We start from the raw sequence: 16483 nt of genomic DNA on the forward strand, positions 1-16483 counted from the left end.
TAGAAGGGGAGTGGCTCACGAGAGGATGACGAATTCCCTCGACAGAAAAGGCACAAGATAAGATTGCCACCCTCATGCCCATTGGCGGGGAAAATTGCAATCTCGATGGAGCTCAGAACAAGGGAGGGGTTTTTCATTACCTGGACACCCAACCCTTTTGCGAGGGCATATCGAGGAATGGTTGGGAGGACTAGGGTGGCCATCCCAATGGGTTGAACTACTATTCATCCATCCCATACTGACCCCACACCGACAATTTCCCCTCACGGAAGGTTTGAGCTACTAGGCATGCTCACAACCACTCCCTCGACCCAACCACTAGTAGAAAAGCTCACCCAAGAGACACATCAACCACCACCGCATTTTCGAGAGAACCAACTACGGAAGCATGCACCCTTGGCCCATGCCTTCCAACAAAAATAATACCGAGCACCATCGTTATGAATGAGTCTAAATTTATCCATCGTATTTCCCAAGAACCTCAACTGCAGCAACCATGCCCAGCCAAACAATCGTCGGAAAGGATCCCAAGAAACAAGCTTCCGAGCACCCTACAGAAACACATTGGGGGAAAGAAAAAAAAGGATGGGGGGAATAAGCACAAGCATGGCTTACAATCACACACACGAAAAAACAAGCGTTACTTCAAGAAAAGCAACCAACAATGTTCCTGCCAAACACCAAACCCACTCCCCTAGAGACACACCACACAGTCCCACATTGCAATCGAAACCCAACCAACCCGAACCAAAAAAGAAAACCCCTGCTATCAATGATGGTACCGCAGGTTCAACTACGGTAACCTTGTTATGACTTCTCCTTCCTCTAAATGATAAGGTTCAATGAACTTCTCATGACGTCGACGACAGTGAACCACCATTGTCAACGCAATCCAAACACTTCACTAGATCATTCAATTGGTAGGAGTGACGAGCGGTGTGTACAAAGGGCAGGGATGTAGTCAACACGAGTTGATGACATGCACTTCCTATGAATTCCTTGTTGAAGACCAATAATTTCAATGGTCTATCCCCATCTCGATGCAATTTGAGAAGATTTCCTGATCCTCTCAAACCAAGAAGAAAAACTTGTTGGCTGTATCAGTGTAGCACACGTGGAGCCCAGAACATCTAAGGGCATCAAAAACTTGTTATTGCCTCAAACTTCCATGGCCTAAATGGCCATAGTCCCTCTAAGAAGCTGGCCACAAAGGGGAACCTCCACGTAGCTAGTTAGCAAGTTGAGGTCTCATTCATTATCAGAATTAACCAGACAAATCGCTATGCCAAATAAGAACGGCCATGCACCACCACCCATAGAGTCAAGAAAGAGCTCTCAATCTATCAATCCTTACTATGTTTGGACCTGGTAAGTTTCCCCGTGTTGAGTCAAACTAAGCCGTAGGCTCCACTCCTGGTGGTTCCCTTCCATCAATTTTCTTAACTTTCAACCTTATGACCATACTCCCCCCGGAACCCAAACACTCTAATTTCTTAGAAGGTGCTGGCGGAGTCCTTAGAGCAACATCCGCTGATCCCTGGTTGGCATCATTTATGGTTGAGACTAGGATGGTATCTGATCGTCTTCGAGCCCCCAACTTTCATTCTTGATTAATGAAAACATCCTTGGAAAATGCTTTCGTAGTGGTCTGTCTTTCATAAATCCAAGAATTTCACCTCTGACAATGAAATAAAAATGCCCCTGACAGTCCCTATTAATCATTACTCTGGTACCGAAGGCCAACACAATAGGAATAGACTCCTATCACGTTATTCCATGCTAATGTATTCAGAGCATAAGCTTGCTTTAAGCACCCTAATTTTTTTAAAGTAATAGCGCTAGAGCCGCGACCCAGCTAATTAAGGCTAGGGGCATGCTGCTGACAAAAGGGATGGAAGGGCAGGTGCACATCGAGTAGGTGGACCGACCTTTATGACCCAATATCCAACTATGAGCTTTTTAACTGTAACAACTTCAATATACGCTATTGGATGTGGAATTACCATGGCTGCTGGCACCTCCAATGGATCCTCGTTAATGGATTTAGATTGTACTCATTCCAATTTCCAGACTCCATGAGCCCAGTATTATGATTTATTGTCACTACCTCCCCATGTTCATACCTAGACATGCATGGATTAATATTTGAGACAAGCATATCACTACTGGCAGGATCAACCAGGTAGTGCCCTCCCACTTCAAAGGGAATTCCAGGGTGCTCTCTTACCAAGAGCCAACTTGCACACCCATCAAGTCAAAAAGATAACAAAATGTCATGTAAAAATTTTATGCCTTGCACCTCTTGCATCCCAATAAGGAAGCACACGCAACATGCCAAGGACATGGCGAAGAAATGGGTAGACCTGCGAACCGAATGCACAAAGGCCACTTCGGAGTTCGTAACCACACCCCAACCAATAAGAAAATGAGTGATCACTCACCCACTCCCTTAGAAATGCCTCTAAAAGCCTCCACGCCCTGCATTGAGGCCACCTATGAGTTCACTCGGACAGCAGCAACGATGGACCTTGATCTCCCGATCGCTTGTAGTAGCCTCGATGCAAAGGAAATAAATGGAGAACTACCAACCACGCAACCTCTATATTATAAATGATCCCCAAATGCTTATAAATGAGCACCAAGGCCACCTAGGAATCCACTTGGACAACATCAATGATGGACCTCGATCTCCCGATTTATTGCGGTAGCCTCGATGCGAAGGAAAAGGAAGGAAATAAAAATAGGATGACCGACCACAAATCCTATCATAGAGAGGCCATACAAACCTCCCTGCCCCACACCGATGCCACCTAGGAGTCCACCCGGACAACAAAAATAGTGGACCTCGATTAGATGATCGCTTGCGGTAGCCTTGACACAAAGGCAAGGGAAGGAAATAATACAAGACAAACCGAGCCCACAACCTTCCTTGGAAATGGCCCCCAACCCTCCCCTCCTTGCATAGAGGCCACCTAGGAGTCCACCCGGATAGCATCAACAATGGACCTCGATTGCATGATCACCTATGGTAGCCTCAATGCAAAGGAAACAAAAGCAAATAAAACAAGACCAACTAAGCCCACAACCTCTCTTAGAAATGCCCCTCGACCCTTCTTGCCCCGCACCGAGGCCACCTAGGAGTCCACCCGGACAACAGCAACGGTGGACCTTGATCACTTGATTGTCTACATTGACCATGATGTGAAGGAAAAGGAAGGAAATAAATGCAAATCAAGAGGCTCACTACACAATACAAGAACATATTCAAACATGAGCAGGGATCGGGCAGCTCCACACCCCATGCACCCTGCGTACAGGCAACCTAGGAGATTTCCCACAGCGTTACCAACTAGACAATGAATAATTTTCACCTACAGCCACCTCCACACGGACGAGGGAGGTCAAACTGTTCCACCTTGAAATCCTTCTTCCAGATAGCCTCCACCATCGACGTAGCAAGCCTCCTCCGCATTGGATCACGAGCGCATACATAATTGAAACAACAAATGCCCATAAACGTTGTGACTTAACATTTCCAACCGCAAAATCCTGCCATGCATGTGAGATTCAAGGAAAAAGCTAACCACTTGATCAAACATATGGGCCAACACATCTATAAAAACCTCAAAGCCAATGCAACCACGGACGATGTGCACTTTGAAAGGAATGCCAACCCTTAACTTTACAATAAGGAGAACAACACCTCACATCACCTAATGGAAAAAGCAAGCAAGAGGGAGGGTAGGTGGTTTACAACCAAAACCCTTCCATGTTCCTCTTAAATGTATGCATCTCAACTGACAATGCCAACATACAAAGAGTACAAGCACAAGAAACTAGCACCATAAATAGCTGAACAATGAAGAGGCTAGTCGTCATAGGGAGCCACACCACAACAACCCATACAACTCCAAGAACTTAGAGCAGAAGGGGAATTTTTCACATATGCCTCCCGAGACAAGCATGGCCAACATTACTGCTCATGTGCTACCGAGTTGGTATGGAGAGAAGATGAAAATTGGCCACCCTACAAATGACCCAAGGCCATTCTTGAGGCAAACCCGAAAAAACAACTCAATTACCAACCCACCTTTCACACGAAAAGAAAAACCCTCCCCACCAAATAGGGAGGAGGTGAACAATATAACGAGGAGCCAATTTCAATGGAGCCACACATGGATGCCTAGCCTAGTCAAAATTTTCTATTCGCAAAACTGAGGGGCACAATAGTGACATATGCACAACAGAGTTTTGGGGTTTTCATCTAGGACCACAATAATGAAGGCTCAAAGGAGCGTCGAGCAAACTTTAACATTTTTATCATTTAGATGGGCAAGAGGGATGGAGATGAGCATGGTCAACATTATCACTCATGTTCTACTGAGTGGGGATGGATAGAAGATGAAAATCGGCCATCCTACAAATGACCCAAGGTCATCGTTCAGGAAAACCTGAAAAAACAACTCAATTACCAACCCACCTTTTACATGGAAAGAAAACCTATCACTTGTAACATTTGGACATGCACGAGTGACCATGATGAGCCAGGGAGCCACACCACAACATCCCATACAACTCAAAGAAATTAGATAGAAAAAGGGAAATTGTTCACATATGCCTCTCGAGACGAGCATGGCCAACATTACCGCTCATGTGCTAGTGAGTGGGGATGGAGAGAAGATGAAAATTGGCCACCCTACAAACTACCCATGGCCATCGTTCAGGAAAACCCAAAAAAACAACACAATTACCAACCCACCATTCACGCGAAAAGAAAACCTGTCACTTGTATCATTTTGATGGCCACGAGGGGACCAGGATGAGCCAGGGAGCCACACCACAACAACCCATACAACTCCAAGAACTTAGAGAGCAGAAGGAGAATTGTTCACATATGCCTCCTGGGACGAGCATGGCCAACATTACTGCTCATGTGCTATCAAGTGGGGATGGACTGAAGATGAGAATCGGCCACCCTACAAATGACCCAAGGCCATTGTTCAGGAAAACCCGAAAAAACAACTCAATTACCAACCCACCTTTCACATGAAAATAAAACCTGTCACTTGTATCATTTGGATGGGCACGAGGGGACTAGGACGAGCCAGGGAGCCACACCACAACAACCCATACAACTCCAAGAACTTAGAGAGTAGAAGGGGAATTGTTCACATATGCCTCCTGGGATGAGCATGGCCAACATTACCACTCGTGCTACCGAGTGGGGATGGAGAGAATATGAAAATCAGCCACCCTACAAATGAACAAGGCCCTTTTTCAAAAAAACTTGAAAAAAAAACTCAATTACAAATCCACCTTTCACACTAAAAGAAAATGGGCATGAGGGGCTAGGACAAGCCCCGGAGCCACACCACAACAACCCATACAACTCCAAGAACTTGGAGAGAAGAAGGGGAATTTTTCACATATGCCACCTAGGATGAGCATGGCCAACATTACTACTCATGTGCTACCGAGTGGGGATGGAGAGAAGATGAAAATCAGCCACCCTACAAATAACCCAAGGCCATCGTTCAGGAAAACCTGAAAAAGAACTCAATTACCAACCCACCTTTCACACGAAAAGAAAACCTATCACTTGTATCATTTAGATGGGCACGAGGGACTAGGATGAGCCTAGGAGCCACACCACAACAACCCATACAACTCCACGAACTTGGAGAGCAGAAGGGAAATTGTTCAAATATGCCTCCCGGGACAAGAAAGGCCAACCTTACCGCTCATGTGCTATCAAAGTGGGGATGGAGAGAAGATTAAAATTGGCCACCCTACAAATGACCCAAGGCCATTCTTTAGGCAAGCCCGAAAAAACAACTCAATTACTAACCCACCTTTCACATGAAAATCCAATCAAGGGACCAAGACGGGCATGGCCAACATTACCACTCGTGTGCTACCGAATGGGGATGGAAAGTAGCTTTAAATTAGCCACCCTACAAATGACCTAGGGGCATACTTCAGACAGAACTGAACAAATATCTCAATTACCAGCCCACTTTTCACATGAAAAGTAAGACCACGCCCGAACGAGTTTACATGGGTGCCCTCACATGGCCCAACCCAACCCAACCGAAACAAAGGCATAAGGGAGAGCCGGGAAAATGAGCTACACAAACATGCATAAAGCCCACCGCAGGTCACAACTTAGCAATTTTGATATGGGCTCATGTGTCCGGGGGTGCCCTCATAGTGATCGACCTGACCAAATGAGTTCACACGAGCACCCTCAAATGACCCGCCCGAACGAGTTTACACGAATTCCCTCAAATGACCCACCTGAATGGGTTTACACGGGTGCCCTCAAAAGCCCTTCTTGAACGAGTTAACATGGGCACCCTCAAATGGCCCACCCAAATGAGTTTACACGGCCGGCCACAAATGACCCGCCCAAATGAGTTTACACGAATGCCCTCAAATGACCCGCCCGAACGAGTTTACACGGCCACCCTCAAATGTTGACCCCGAATGAGTTTTCATGGACACCCACACGTGACCGAAATGAAAGCATAAGGTAGAGTTGGGCAAACGAGCTACATGAACATGCACAAATCTCACCCCGGGTCACAACTTAGCATTTTTGACACGGGCTCATGTTCCCGAGCACGCCCTCACACTGAACAACCCGACTAAATGAGTTTACATAGGTGCCCTCAAATGACCTACCCGAACAAGTTTACATGAATGCCCTCAAATGACCTGCCCGAACAAGTTTACACAGACACCCTCAAACGACCCACCCCAATGAGTTTACGTGGGTGCCCACACACGACCGAAATGAAGGAACAAGGTAGAGTTGGGCAAATGAGCTGCACGAACATGCACAAAGCTGACCCCAGGTCACAGATTAGCATTTTTGATACAAGCTTATGTGCCCAGGTGCGCCCTCACACTGAATGACCTCACTGAGTGAGTTTACACAGGTGCCCTCAAATGACCCGCCCGAATTAGTTTACACGGGTGCCCTCGAATGACCCCCTGAACAATTTTACACAGACACCCTCAAATGACCACTCGAACGAGTTTACATTGGCGCCCACATGACTGAAACGAAGGCACAAAGGAGAGCTGAGCAAACAAGCTACACAAACATGCACAAAGACCACCCCAGGTCACAACTTAACATTTTTGATACGGGCTCGTGTGCCTGGGCGCGCCCGCACACTCAACGACCCAATCGAATGATTTTACATGAATGCCCTCAAATGAACCACCTGAATGAGTTTACAAGGGTGCCCTCGAATGACCCGCGTGAATGAGTTTACATGAATTCCCTCAAATGACCCACGCAAACGAGTTTGCACGGACGCCCTCAAACGACCCACGCGAACGAGTTTACATGGGTGCCCACATGACTGAAGCGAAGGCACAAGGGACAGTCGGGCAAATGAGCTACATGAACATGCACAAAGACCACACTAGGTCACAACTTAGCATTTTTGATATGGGCTCGTGTGCCCGGGCATGCCCTCACACTGATCGACCCAAACGAACAAGTTTACATGAACACCCTCAAATGACCCACCCAAACAAGTTTACATAGATGCCCTCGAACGACCTGCCCGAATGAGTTTACACGAACACCCTCAAATGACTCGCCCGAATGAGTTTACATGGACACCCTCAAATGACTCGCCCGAATGAGTTTACATGGGCACCCACACGATCGAAACGAAGGCACAAGGGAGAGCCAGGAAAACGAGCTACACGAACATGTACAAAGCCCACCCTAGGTCACAACTTAGCATTTTTTATATGGGCTCGTGTGCCTGGGTGTGCCCTCACACTAAATGACCCAACCGAATGAGTTTCATAGACGCCCTTGCCCAACCAGCCAGAACGAGTTTACATGGACGCCCTCAAATGACTCACCCAAATGAGTTTAAATGGATGCCCTCAAATGACCCACCTGAACGAGTTGACATGAACGCCCTCAAACGACCCACCCGAACGAGTTTACATGGGTGCCCACACGACCAAAATGAAGGCACAAGGGAGAATCGGGCAAACGAGCTGCACAAATGTGCACAAAGGCCACCTCAGATCACAACTTAGCATTTTTTATATAGGCTCGTGTGCCCTGGTGTGCCCTCACACTGAACGACCTGACTGAATGAGTTTACAAGGATGCCCTCACTTGACCCACCCAAACGAGTTTACATGGATGCCCTCACCAAACCTGCCCAAACACATTTACACAGATGCCCTCAAAGGACCCGCCTGAATGACCTGCCTGAACGAGTTTACACAGATTCCTTCAAATGATCCACCCAAATGACCTGCCCAAACGAGTTTACACAGACACCATCAAATGACCCGCTCGAACAAGTTTACATGGGCACCCACACAATTGAAACGAAGGAACAAGGGAGAGTTGGTAAAATGAGCTACATGGACATGCACAAAGCTCACCCCAGGTCACAAATTAGCATTTTTGATATGGGCTTGTGTGCTTGGGCATGGCCTCACATTGAATGACCCACCCGAACGAGTTTACACGGACGCCCTCACACGACCCGCCCGAACTGGTTTACACAGATGCCCTTGCCCGACCTGCCTTGTCACGCCCCTACACAAGCGGTACTCTTCCAACCACACTATAGCATGGTGCGGCACCACTCAACCTTTTCTTTTCATCAATACTCACGGTCATAGACTATGCCTAACATTCATACTTAGTTTATTTCTTTGCTACCAAGTATTAAGTTATCCTTTATACAAGATGAAAACCATGAACATTCATCATAACAACATCAACATGTATAAATGCACAAGAGTACAAATGGAGGTTCAACTCCCCGTTGTGAGTCTGCCCGTATATTAATATATATATATAAATCTTTAACTTTCAAAGTACAAGTTAAATCTTGGAGGAAACCCCAAATTTACACAGCCAAATTTTACATTCATCAGCAAACTTGGTTGCCTAGATCATCGAAACTTCTGAATGGTTGCCACATGTTCTGCCCAACTCTTCATTTACTCCTGAATGACTTCATTCATCTCATTGAACAAACAATGTTTTTTTCCCAACTCGAGTGCATTCCCCATGTTCGTGTCACCCAACCTAGGTACCCTTCACACGCCTCGTCGCACCTCCGTTCATGAAGAACAACACTTCCGTTTCATTCAAACAGTCAGCGGGCACACCTCTGTGTCACCTCGCATGGACTGTCCACCCAAACATGACGTGCCTACCTGGGGGTCACCTGTTCACCCAATCGCTTTGTTCGGTGAGCGCACCTGTTGTGCAGCCCTGCCCAAACCATTCAACTGCCCGACGGGTTTCCACTCGGCCACCTGACATTCACCTAGTGCCCAACCTGGGTCACCCTCTATGCACGCACTGTCCATCTGGTTACCTTCACCCTTTCTTCCCATCGTGCGGGCACATGCACACTGTTCAAATGTAGGTTCCTCACACTTCATACTTGACTTGTGAGTTCGTTGGTCGAATGCTTGATGACTTTCAACCACAACTCTCCACTCATATATATGCTGGCTAGCTCATTGTGTGGTTGCCCAACTGACCTGTTAATCTAACACATCTATCTGCTTCACCAAGTTTTATCACTGTCAGCCCATCCGTATAACATGTGGCCACCCACTCACTCATCGGTTCACCCATTGGCCCACCCATCAGTTGGGGCACTCGAGACCGCCCACACGGGTATAATTTTTTCACCACTTAAACTCCATCGCATATCTTCCGAAACTCCTCGCATGACTTGGAGCTTGCTCAACTCATCCACACATTTCTTGTGTGCCCTCACTCTCCACCAACCGCTGCTCGTCCGCATGCCATGTAGCTTGCTTGGCGTGTCACTTGTGCCGCCCATCCGTCATGACAACCACAGGGTGTTACATCCTCCCTCACTAGAAGTCATTGCCATCCTTGGTAATCTGTCCATCCACCGTCGCTGCCATCCAATGTCTCATAATCCATCAGAACAATCATATCCCTGATCCATGATATCAACCAGTCCATACATTGCAAACATCCCTGCAACATATACAATACGATAGTTTCCACCATGTATCGCCATCATGTGAATTGCTGCCATGATACTCCAACATAATGCTAACACATCTCTACACATTGTCGACCCCCATGAATGGAACTAGTTGGCTAGCTAATCCAACTATCACGCTCGAACCATAAGAATGCACATCGTTATGTCATCACCAGTCTTTTTTCATAACATCTACCACAACATTGGCTCGACTAAGAATCCGCTCCAAACCCATGCTCAGGTCCATGGAATCTCCATCCCATCTGCAACATGTCTATCTAGTCCATGGTCTTGTTGTACAAGAGTGTACGACACCTCCATCGGGTCATACACAAAAAATCTCCATGTCACACCAGCACATCTACCTGCACAACATCCCTTCCTTGGCACTCCTCATTGGATGCCCATAAGTGACACCTCTACAAGTGCTCCTGCATAATTTCCCTACATAAGACTGTCATGCTCCATGTCTCCAACCTGATGTCCATGACTCAAGTTTCCCATGCTATCTAGCTAAGTAGACGCATCTCAAAATTCAGTCATCCACATCCAAGTCTACAAATCTATCATCATAAAAAAGCCTCCTTCAAGGTCCCTTGTCAAGGTGGTACAGCCCCTTCCAACCAAGGTCCCTGCACCAACCCATCTCCAAGATTTTCTATTGAGAAAGGAGGGCCAGGAAGTTTCCTCCCTAGCTCTCATCCACCCATGTATCAGAATGGTGTTGTGTCCTCAAGTATCTGTGCACAACCTCAACCTCTTCACATGTACACCCAAGCTTCTCAAGCTTGTCTTTCGTCAAATGAAAGTAATATATGCCCATAGCATACCTACAAAACTCCACTATGCCATTCGGATCTCTACCTACATAATCCTCTCCAATCACTGCCTCTGAAGAAGTACTCAGACTCCCTTCATCTGCAACTCCATTGTGAAGATCTTTAGTAGAAGATGTCTCTGCCAAGTGCTTCAGTATTTGTGAGATTGATCTCCCACTTCCTTCCTTCTTCCCCACTCTTGCAATGAAGTCAATCAACTTCTCTTCCTTTGTTGTTTGAGTCATACTCCCAAGTCCTCTTTGCTCCACATCCTCATGCTTCACATTTGGATCTTTGGGATACAAATTCATAGAATTCATCCTTGGTTTATACCCTAAGCAACTCCTCTTATTCATTAGAACCAACATATTTCTTCCTTCAGCTATGATCAAGAGAATGTCCCGGTCCGCCATTCATATGGCTTGTGCAAGCTTCATGAAATCTTTCCCCGACACCATAGAATGATCATCCATGTCCACGATCCTCAAGTCCAACTTTCCAAACCATGAGCCCACTCTCACTTGAGTGTTCTCCATCACACCAGTAACAACTTTCATGGTAGAGTTGACTGCTTTAAAAGCACTCCACTCTTTCGCCATCTTAGCTTTCTTCCCAAAATACTTTTCTGCCTTCCTACTCAAGAAGCTATGAGTAGCTCCCGTATCCACCAAAGCTACAAATCTCTTGCCTTTCACGGTTACCTGCACAAAACTCAGCTTCAAGGCATTACCTCCTTCTGTCGGCTTTATCTTGTGTCTCACATCAACAACCTTCTTCAAGAATTCGACCTCAGAAGTGTCCATTGGCTTATGTTCCAACCTGACATCTCTCTTAAGGTACTTCACTTCCTTGCTTGGCTCTTCTAAGCAACTCGATCCTAGCTTAGCTTCACTTCCCTCAAGCTTGTCGTCAATCACATTCTGCTCAAGTGAACCAACCATGTGCCCATTGATTGCTTCCATCAAACTAATCTTTTGAACATCTGCCTAATTGTTTCGGTAGTAGGCCCCTAGTATGTCAATGTAGTCGAGCTCATCCTGCTCAATTGCAATGACCTTCTTACCAAGAAATTATTTCTTCACTGCATCCTCAAGCTGCTTGACTTGGGTCTCCACCATGGCACTTTTCTTCCTTAGTCAAACTCTCTCATCCAAGAGTTCTTGAAGACTAAGACCATTTTGTTGGATCTCCTCATCAAGTTTCCGGAGTTCATCATCTTCCATCATACTTCTGCATTGGTCCTTGAGTTCTTCAAGTTCTTCTTTGATCTTCGAACAGACTCCCCGAATCTTCATATTCTCGGCCTTCATCGAAGCCCATTCAGAACTCCATCTAATCATCTGTTCCAAAACTTTGTACCAGAAAGCTTAACCTGCATCATGGCTTGATTCACTTGCCATAGGTCCTTCCACCATCTTTTCCATTCACTTTCCTGTAAACTTGAATCACCCTTCAGATTTCTTCACCATTCACTAGGTTCCCCTGCAAAACTGAATCAGCTCTTAATACCACTTGTTATGAAGTAACAATGAGATCAACTTCCTTCACTTGCACTTCACCTGAATCAACTCTGATACCACTTTTCATGCCCCTACACTGGTGGTACTATTCCAACCACACTATAGCGAGGTGCGACACCACCGACCCTTTTCTTTTCACCAATACTCATGGTCATGGACTACGCCTAACATTTGTACTTAGTTTATTTCTTCATTACCAAGTATTAAGTTATCCTTTATATAAGATGAAAACCATGAACATTCATCATAACAACATTAAAATGTATAAATGAAAAATAGTATAAAGGGAGGGGCAACTCCCCAATCTGAGTCTGCCCATATATGAATATATAAAAAATTTCAACTTTCAAAGTACAAGTTAAATCTTGGAGGAAACGCCAAATTTACACTTAGCCAAATTTTTACATTCATTGAAAAACTCAGTTGCCTAGCTCGTTAACACTTCCGAATGGTCGCCACATGTTCTGCCCAACTCTACGTTTACTCCTGAACGACTTCATTCCGCTCGTCGAACAAACTATGTCATTTTCCCAACTCGGGCGCGCTCCTCGTGTCCGTGTAACCCAACCTGGACGCCCTCCACATGCCTTGTCACACCTCTGTTCACCAAGCACAACACTTCCATTTCATTCAACTGGTCGGCGGGCACACCTCTGTGTCGCCTTGCACGAACTGTCCACCCGAACAGGGCACACCCACCCATGGGTCGCTCGTGCACCTAGTTGCTTCATTCGGCGGGCACACCTGTCGTGTAGCCCTTCCCGAACCATTCAACTGCCCGACACGTTTCCACCCGGCCACCTGACGTTCACTCGACGCCCAACCTTGGTCGCCCTTCATACATGCACTGTTCACCCAGTTACCTTTGCCTGTTCTACCCATTTTGCAGGCACATCTACAGGTTCCTCGCACTTCACACTTGACTTGCAAGTTCGTTGGTTGAATGCTTGATGACATTCCACCACAACTCACCACTCATATATATGTTGGCCAGATCATTGTGTGGTCACCCAGCTGACTTGCCAATCTAACACATCTGTTGGCTTCACCAAGTTTTATCACTATCGGCCCACCCGTATAATGTGTGGCTGTCTACCTGCTCATCAATTCGCCCATCGGCCCGCCCATTGGTTGGGGCACCCGGTCTCGCCCACATGAGTATAAGTGTTTCACCACTTAAAATCCATCACATATCTTTCGAAACACCTTGCGGGACCTGTAGCTTGCTCAACTCGTCCACACATTACCCATGAACCCTTACTCTCCGCCAACAATAGCACATCTACACGTTGTGCAGCTCACCCGGTGGGTCGCTCATGCCGCCTGTTCGTCATGACAACCACAGGGCATTGCACACCTGAACAATTTTACATGGATGCCCTCGCTTGACCCACCCAAATGAGTTTACATGGACACCCTCAAACAACTCGCCCAAATGACCCACCCAAACAAGTTGACACAGACTCCCTTAAACAACCCACCTGAACTAGTTTACATGGGTGTCCACACGACTTAAATGAAGGCACAAGGGAGAGTCAGGCAAACGAGCTGCACGAACATGCACAGATCCCACCATGGGTCACAACTTAGCATTTCTTATATGGGCTTGTATGCCCAGGTGCGCCCTCACACTGAACGACCCGCCTGTATGAGTTTACATGAACGCCCTTGCCCGACGCGCCTGAACAAGTTAACACGGATGCCCTCAAACGACCCACTTGAACGAGTTTACATGGATGCCCTCAAACGACTTGCCTGAACAACCCGCCCGAATGAGTTTACAAGGATGCCCTCAAATGACCCACCCGAACGAGTTTACATGGGCGCCCACACGACCAAAACGAAGGCACAAGGGAGAACCAAGAAAATGAGTTGCACGAACTTGCACAAACCCCACCCCAGGTCACAACATAGCATTTTCGATACTGGCTCATGTGCCTGGGTGCTCCCTCACACTAAAATACCCGACCGAACGAGTTTACATGGATGCCCTCACCTGACCCACCTGAATTAGTTTACTTGGACACCCTTGCCCGACCCACCCAAACTAGTTTACACAGACACCCTCAAATGAACCGCTCGAATGACCCACCCGAACGAGTTTACACAGATTCCCTCAAACGACTCGCCTGGACAACCTACCAAACGAGTTGAGATGGATTCCCTCAAACGACCCACCCGAACAAGTTTACATGGGCGCCCACATGACCGAAATGAGGGCACAAGGGAGAGTTGAGCAAACAAGCTACACGAACGTGCACAAAGCTCACCTCGGGTCACAACTTAGCATTTTTGATACAGGCTCATGTGCCTGGGCACACCCTCACACTGAACAACCTGACTGAATGAGTTTACACAGACGCCCTCACCTGACCTGCTCGAACTAGTTTACATGGACGCCCTTTCCTGACCCGCCCGAACAAGTTTACATAGACGCCCTCACCCGACATACCTAAACGAGTTTACACGGATGCTGTGATGCAGGAAAGTGTTCCCTCTATGGACAAAGGCAACCCCTCTATCCCTAGAGTGGGTCTAGTCATAGCAAGGACAAAACAACAATTAATTCCCTTAAATAGTTATCATTGGAGGCCTACCTCAAACCAGTGGTCGATGAAATTCCGTTGCGCTACTCCACCTTTCGTTTCCTTCTCCTTAATGAGAAATCAACTTGAAACACCACAAAGAAACAACAAAGCACTTAACCAAGAAACAACAATGATCTATTTACTCACAACTTCAAGAAGTCATGAGCTATCAAGTAAATGCATACAAGACATAGGAAATCATCATTGATTGTATTAATAATAAATCAAGAGCAAAGCTTACAACCAAGTCTTGACATTGCAAGCCTTCTCAGAGGGTCCAACCAACGTGTTTCTTCAAGAATTCACTCTCAAGGATGGGTCTCCCAAATAGCAATATATATCTCTCTCTTATTCACAAGCTTTAACACAAGGTTAAGGGCACTCCACACTTTCGTGGAAACTATATAGCAATCCCACACTTGTCACACTCACACCAAAACTATCTATCAAACTCAAAAACAATAGCACCACTGTACAACCAAAAGAACTAGCAGATTATAGCAATGGTGAGTGATTTTATAGGATAAGGAGTCTCCATGAAATGAGGGAGAGGGAGCTTATTCTCAGGGCAAGCAACACAAAAGACGGAACTACCATGCCAGGGGGGAGGCGACCCAAACTGACCCAACAACTAAGTCCAGGGACATCCAGAAGGCCGACTGTTGGAACAAATTCACCCAATCTGGATCATCGCTGGTAGCTAACTAAGCTTTAGCATTGAAATCACTAGGAATAAATGTATACAATCCACCTATAACTAAAGATAGCTAATAGTCGCGTGCCGGGGCATGAAATCTGACTATAGCTAGAAACAAATGTACTTCCCTGACGGGGTCGGGATAGAACTGTTTATGATAGGGTTCCATCGCGTATATTAAATGTATTCTCTTGATGAGGCATAAAACTTAGGAAAATAGGGTCAATTGGAAACATAAGAGAGAATTTGTTCAATATGAGCATGTTTTACTGGACACATGACACAATAGAAGGACTGGGGTGAAGGCAGTGACAAATTACTGTGTAATAGATGCCCCCTAAAGTATGAAGCCCGAGAGAGTAGGAGGGGTGAAATTCTTTACGAAACTGTCTAAATTGGAACACCACCTAGAAGAACCTGTAGGTGCAAGTACAACTGATATCTATGACAGTGAAACACATGTAGTCGAGGCATAGGCGAAGCCATCCAAATGCCATATGAACTTGGTCTGTGGTATGGACGCAACCACCCAGCTAGTAAGACCATGATAATAATAAAGGTATGGTGGCAGCCATCTATGAAGACTCAGGTATGGTCGCAGCCATCCATTAAAGAGTCATGTATGTAATCACGAACCAATCCACGCAGCCCAAACATGTGTAATCTTAGTTCGGGGTCTTGAAACCCAACCGATCATAGTACAAATTCTAGCATGCGAATAGATGTGCTAAGGTCGAGCATGATAGAAATTTTCTTGATTACCAGTCAATGATGAAAATCGTTAACAAGCACGAGAGAAACCACCAATTGAATTTTTTAAGCTTAGAGC

The 16483-nt window shown here is 46.2% G+C and overlaps 1 pseudogene; it reads right to left on the reverse strand.

Annotated features, from left to right (window-relative positions):
- Positions 1–770: 770 nt before the first annotated feature.
- On the reverse strand, positions 771–2185 carry LOC149157303 (18S ribosomal RNA; annotated as a pseudogene).
- Positions 2186–16483: the final 14298 nt, after the last annotated feature.

Source organism: Pinus tabuliformis, chromosome 5_2 (assembly GCF_031772625.1).
Source record: "Pinus tabuliformis cultivar Carrire ecotype Pingquan chromosome 5_2, CPIR1, whole genome shotgun sequence".
Taxonomy (NCBI): domain Eukaryota; kingdom Viridiplantae; phylum Streptophyta; class Pinopsida; order Pinales; family Pinaceae; genus Pinus; species Pinus tabuliformis.